The sequence below is a fragment of the Notothenia coriiceps genome, unplaced genomic scaffold, assembly GCF_000735185.1.
Source record: "Notothenia coriiceps isolate Sejong01 unplaced genomic scaffold, NC01 NC01_scaffold00002396, whole genome shotgun sequence".
In the NCBI taxonomy this organism is placed as follows: Eukaryota; Metazoa; Chordata; class Actinopteri; order Perciformes; family Nototheniidae; genus Notothenia; species Notothenia coriiceps.
In genome coordinates, this window is record NW_011335097.1 from 6,424 (window position 1) to 12,692 (window position 6,269).

General features: G+C 46.4%; 1 long non-coding RNA gene across 1 annotated transcript in view; it reads left to right on the forward strand.

Annotated features, from left to right (window-relative positions):
- The window catches only part of LOC104967327 (uncharacterized), an 8,232-nt gene extending 2,279 nt beyond the window's left edge, over positions 1 to 5,953 (forward strand). The window contains exons 2-3 of the long non-coding RNA XR_800732.1: positions 598 to 645; positions 5,862 to 5,953. This is a non-coding gene — a long non-coding RNA (uncharacterized lncRNA). The remainder of the gene's footprint in view (positions 1 to 597; positions 646 to 5,861) is intronic.
- Positions 5,954 to 6,269: the final 316 nt, after the last annotated feature.

Below are 6,269 nucleotides of genomic sequence, written 5' to 3' on the forward strand. Positions count from 1 at the left end.
CCCCCGCCCCTATCCCACCATTACCAGTCCTAGTCTTGTGCACGGGTGTGACCGTGCGTGTGAGTGTGTGTCTATTTCCCTGCGCGTGGCTGTTGACATTTTCCCTGCATTCCCCTGAGAGAGGAGACAGAGGAAGAGCGAAAAGTGTTCCCACGTTCTCTCCGGAGATCTCAGATCTGCCATGTTTGCTCCACTTTTTCCTTTTTCTTTAACACTTCTTCAAAAAAGGTCTCTCTTTTCTCCGCACCCTTTTGCCTTTTCATCTTCTTCCTCATGTCACATTGTGTGCGCTGAAGCTGATCAATACCCTCTTTTTGTGAGATGCTGGGAGCTGTCTAAGTGCTCCCCTCTGCATCTAAGCTCTGCACTCTGCTGTGAATTAGGAAACTCTTGCAGGGATGTGTAATAAGGTGGAGGGATTCAGCATTGGAGTGATAGCCAATGTCATATCTGTTCGCCTCTAGACCTCAGGAAACTCTGTAGGAAAAAACAACATATTAAAATGATCATATTTCTATTCTGCTTCTTGTTGTTGTTGTTGTTGGCCAAAGTAAGTGCCCTCACCTTTTCTTCCCATTTTGTGTCTTTTATGCACAGATGCAGTCATGGTTGGGAACCTTCAACCCGGAGAGAGAGAGACGAAAGGTAAAGCTTTGTCCCATTGTCAGATGTATCAACACACACTCAAGGCATGCACACGCATACACACGAGCGTGAGGATTAGTGTGTGTGTGGGATTAGCTTTTATGCTCGCACGCTGTTAGGTGTCAAACAGCGGGGAGCAATCTGACCTTGTGATACCTACGCTTCCCACTGTGTGTGTGTGTGCCTGTGCATGTTTATTTAAATGTGGGTGCGTGAGTATGCGTACGTGTTTAAATTTTGGAGCTTGTCTGTTTTGCTCCTGACCTTACTGAAACACAAGGGAACTAAAAAAGTTACCGGCCAAATATATGAATACCTAAAGAAGTCAGATTGAGTAACAGGACATGAGGAAAGAAATAATCGGAAAACAGAAAAAGTTGTGAAAGGATTAAAAATGGACGCCTGAGAGAGAACTTCCTCACCTCCACACAGCTGGCTTATCATGGTGTGAATGTTAAACTTTCAGAAAGTTCTAGAAATTGTCAGACGCCATTGTGACAAAGAGTGCTGGCAGCTAAAGGTCAGGGAGACTCAGTGTGTCAACACGGGTCAGAGAGGGTCTAACAAAAATATGTTATGGGTCGCATTTGGTAAATGTAGGTTACAGAGGGTTTGACCCGTACTTTGGACTAAATGTCAAGTTCTCTCGGCCTCTGCTGTTTGAAATGTGTCTCACATAGGTCCGTACACTTTATGGAAGCGCAGTACTAAATAGCTGGAAAACATGTTTAAATAAATAATCCAATTCTTTCTGGTTCTGGAAAGTATTTCCTCTTTAAGTCTTTATCTGGCTATTCTACAGACATCTTGTTCAAGTGTCCTCCAGAAAGACACCTCACCCTTACCCGCCCACGCATGGTGCATGAATATGGAGACGACCAATAATTAAAATGTAAAGCGCTGCAATCCACCGAGCACCCTCCACAGAGGTGATCAGAGTCACAGCCTTACTGAGGAACAGTTGAAAAGGTGCAGTCTTGCTTTAGGTTACCTCACCCCTCCTTCCCTTGCTCTAGTGTTACACCTCCACCCCGCAGGGAGAGGTGTGTGTTTGGGAGGGGGGGGGGGCAGGTTAGGGTTAGGGTTAAGGTTATGTAGATGCTGCCCCTAAGTGGCAGATGTAATTACTGCACACTGAACTGGCGTAGCCCTCACAAGTGACGTGTGTGTGCATGAATGTGTGTCAGCAACATTCACACACCCACTCTCTGCTCATGTGGGCTAATTGCTATGTGTTGCACAGAGTGTAAATAAGTCAGCAGTGGTTTCTATCACACTCTCCGTTTCCTCGTATATCTCTTTCCCAGTAGCTCACCTTGTTTTCCTCTGTTTTCCTCCCTGCCTTTTTGCTTTGTGCTCTCTTTCTTTCCCCCCCTCTCTTTCATTTTCCCTCTCTTCCTCCCTCCCTCCATCTCTCTCACTCTTGTACTCATACCCAGCATGAATAAAGCAGCAGGCCAGGTTCATGGGCATGAATATTTATGAGAGTTTATGCACGCGCTGCGATGCTTTAAAACAACAACAACAGCCTCCCCGATTGTGCTTGCCAAGCCAGCGAGCCCTGGCTCGTGTGTGTGTGTGTGTGTGTGTGTGTGTGTGTGTGTGTGTGTGTGTGTGTGTGTGTGTGTGTGTGTGTGTGTCCCCGGAGTAATGACGTCCATAACTTGTGTTGGCAGTTATCAGGTCCGTCAGTCACATGATTGTGACACATCTCTGTGTGTCCCGGGCAATTTGTTTGCGGTCATGCATGACAACACAAACACACACCATGAGGTCTTGCAGCAGCGCAGGTCAGCGAGGGGGATATTCAGGAGAGGGTGTTTAAGTCAGGCCGCACACACACCTTTAAAGACATTTGCACAACTGCTCACACAGCAGCTCAGTCCCGTCGGGTAGCAACAAAGAGTAAACAGCGAGCTGCTTGTTCGTTATCTTCCCAGGGTGTTTGTTTACTGATCCACACAAGCTTTGCCTTGAGTCACAATGCGAGGTGTCTACTTGTGTGTGTGTGTGTGTGTGTGTGTGTGTGTGTGTGTGTGTGTGTGTGTGTGTGTGTGTGTGTGTGTGTGTGTGTGTGTGTGTGTTTAGCAGCAGGTGTAAACTAGAGAAAGCGATTCCTGCTGGGTTTCTGAAGACCGCTGGCTCTGGTTATTTCTATTCACTTCGCCACATCTCCCTCCTTCTGCGCCTCACATGTTCTCTGTTACTGTACACATGGATGCCGGACACACACACACACACACACACACACACATATCTACGCTTCTCATGTTTTGTGTGGTCACACATGTGGTTTTCTGCGTACGCCATTCTCGATCCTGTTTTTATCTCTCTCTCTGACTCAGCCCGGCACCATCCCCCTCGTGTGTGTGTGTGTGTGTGTGTGTGTGTGTGTGTGTGTGTGTGTGTGTGTGTAGCCTTGATTCTTGGTGAGTGCTGCCTCTGCATGTGTGTGTCATTAATGTGCCAGATTTCACTTTTTATATGTCACCAACATCCTGAAGTACTTCTTTACTCTGAGTAAGCTGCAAGGACAGTTGGGTTTGTCTCCTAAGGGCTCTCCAAAACGACATGTGGCTTTGACAAAACACATACAACTCCTTTTGTAGAGATCCACTTCCCAGCTGTCAGGTATGTGTTGTTTGGAGTCCTCAGCAGTACTTCTGGTTGCTTGACAGGTTGCTTTTGGGTTTTAACCGTCCCTGAAAATCGATTTTTAGAAAAAGAAATTGTGTATTTAAGGTATTTTAAGAAAGGATTATGGAAAATAATTCAAATAGGGCATTTTAGTTCCAGCCAGAACAATCTCGCCAATTATGCCATTTTATAGCTTTCAATTTGACCAAAGCTCATCCCTGAGTTTGCTTAGCTGTCTAAAGGACTTCTTGTCCATGTTGGCTTAAAAATGGATATTGGAGAAAAAGAAAACTGCTCAGCTTGTATTAGACGTAGAAAACATTTAATGAAGGCAAGATAAGATGAGATGAGATGGTACTTTATTGATCCCAATTTGGGAAATTGAACAGGAGGATGCTTTTTTCATTAAGTTTAAAAATTGAGATAGAGGGGGGTGCCTGCAGCACACCAGGCAGAGCGAATGCATGCTTAGAATGAGTCATTAATGCAGACCACTACCCCTTTTATTTATTTGTTTGCTGCATGTTCTCCCCTCTCTTCCCTGGTTTTCTGCCTATCTCCAGCTTTGCAATCAATAAAGGCAAAAATGCAAAGACAATACAAAAAAAGAAAACATTTTTAAAGCTCGATACAGCAGTTGTCAAAACAATTATATGAACGCATATAATTACTTATTTCTCAAAATACAATTTACCAATATACTCTTAATCTCTTTCCTAAACGACTTCATTCATTACATCCTCCGTATGGGTAGAATTGTAAAGCCTCTTTTTGGTCAAATTGGTCATTTAAAAAATGTTTCTGTATAAATCCAAATGAACCATGAGAAAACCCCTTATGATGATCACTGGTCTGTCATTTTCACTCAAAGAATACGTAGTTTGAAAAGTCCTTGAATTTGACGATGAAACCTGATGCTGTTATTCTTAGAGTATCTTTCCTCCGCGAGTGAGGGTGAGTAGTACAGTGGGTGGTAAAGGGGATGGGTTGCTCCCGATAACCGTCTGTAATCTAGCTTGCGTCATTAACGTTGGGACCGCAGTGCCCGCCGCACATAATTACGGTTTCATTCCCCTCTGCTTCCCGAGCAGCGCCGGGGCCTCTGACACGGGAGGACTGTGATTAAAAACACCAGGCTCTTTAGCCGCGCTCCTCCTCCTCCTCCTCCTCCTCCTTTTCCACATCCTGTCTCTTGGGCATTGAAATTCCTCAAATGCCTGCCTCTACACCTCACCGAACTTTCATCTGAGATACTGGTTCCATGCATTCTCTAAAACACAATTTCTGCAGTGGCTCACACACCCACAAATCTCCTTTTCCACTTAGCATCCTTCAGGCTCGCGGCTTGCCCTTTTCCTCTGTTCCAATGACACAATCATCCCCCACACACACACACACACACACACACACACACACACACACACACACACACACACACACACACACACACACACACACACACACACACACACACTTAAGATGACAATAGGCAGAGCTCAACATGTCCGGTGATGTCAGAGCTCCCCATCATGATAAACATTAATAGGGCTAAGCCTAATGCTTCCCTTTGGGTTTATGCTGTAACCGGCTGTGATGTGGAAACACGACCGAGTTCTGTTCACATACAGCCAGGGTACGTTACACGGTGAAAATGTGGCTCTTATTGTCAACATATTCAACGTGCGTGCACACATACACACACACAAATGAAGAAATACCTCCGGGGAGCTCTCGTGATTTTCATTTGAATTGTTTAAAAGGCCTGCGTTAGAGCTTGCACGCCTCGGGGTCTTTCTGGTGAGTAATTAATTTCCAGCATGTGGGGGTAGAGACCAGAGCTCGTGGGCCTGCCTCCTGGCCTCCACTTTATGTGTTAGAGCGAGAGAGAGAGAGAGAGAAAGAGAGGGAGGGAGGGAGGCTTTGCGCTGCTCCTGCGCTCTAGCCTAGGGGGGGAGGAGGAGGAGGAGGGGTGGAAAAACAGCACAGCACGGAAAATCGATCCAGGGGCCGCGCTTCTCAGCCTCTTCCGGGCGCAAGAGTCCTCCTCCCCGGGGAATTAGATAACGGCTTGTAAAAGCACTCCCCCTCCTCGGCTTAGAGCTGCTGCTGCTGCCGCATCTCTCCGTCTTCCTGCCCGCTCGTCCACCAGATATTGAATCCATCCCCCCCCCTTCACATTACGGCATTAGTATTGGCTACCAGTTTAATTGGAATCCCCGTTTCTCCTCATAACTGTGTGGATATTGCGTATTATCAGCAGGTTAATATTTTATTAGGGTTTAATTGGCCTTTGTTGTTTGCCTCAGTGCACCGATCTTCCAGTTAAGTCCCTGTGTGTGTGTGTGTGTGTGTGTGTGTGTGTGTGTGTGTGTGTGTGTGTGTGTGTGTGTGTGTGTGTGTGTGTGAGAGAGAGGTGTGTGTGTGTGTGTGTGTGTGTGTGTGTGTGTGTGTGTGTGTGTGTGTGTGTGTGTGTGTGTGTGTGTGTGTGTGTGTGTGTGTGTGTGTGTGTGTGTGGGGAGAGACACAAGGGTGTTGATGTGAGTATCACGTTTCTCAGCAGTCACTTTTCTCTCCTCCAGGTTTCCTTGGCCGAGGAGATCAAACCGTTGAAGTGGTATCCCTCCGTTTACCTGGTGGTGTCCATCTTCCCCCTCATCAACAGGTAACACGCACACACACACACACACACACACACAACACCTATACAGCACATAAACTCGGCACTCCGTTGTTTTATTGGCATGTTGGCTTCACTATGCAGCTTATCTCTTCTCAACCCGTCACCCCTCCCTACCTCACCCGCCTTCCCTCTCTTACTCCCTCTTATCTGAACTCTCAGAAAGCCTCTCTTTCTATAGCAGCACGAGGAGATTGTGCGTGTTCGAGGCACAGAGCATTTTATTGACTTTTTTTTAAAACCAGGGCTTCATCGGCTGAGGGAAGCGAGCGGTCCAGTAAATGATAACCTCGGTGCTGTTATTACTCTT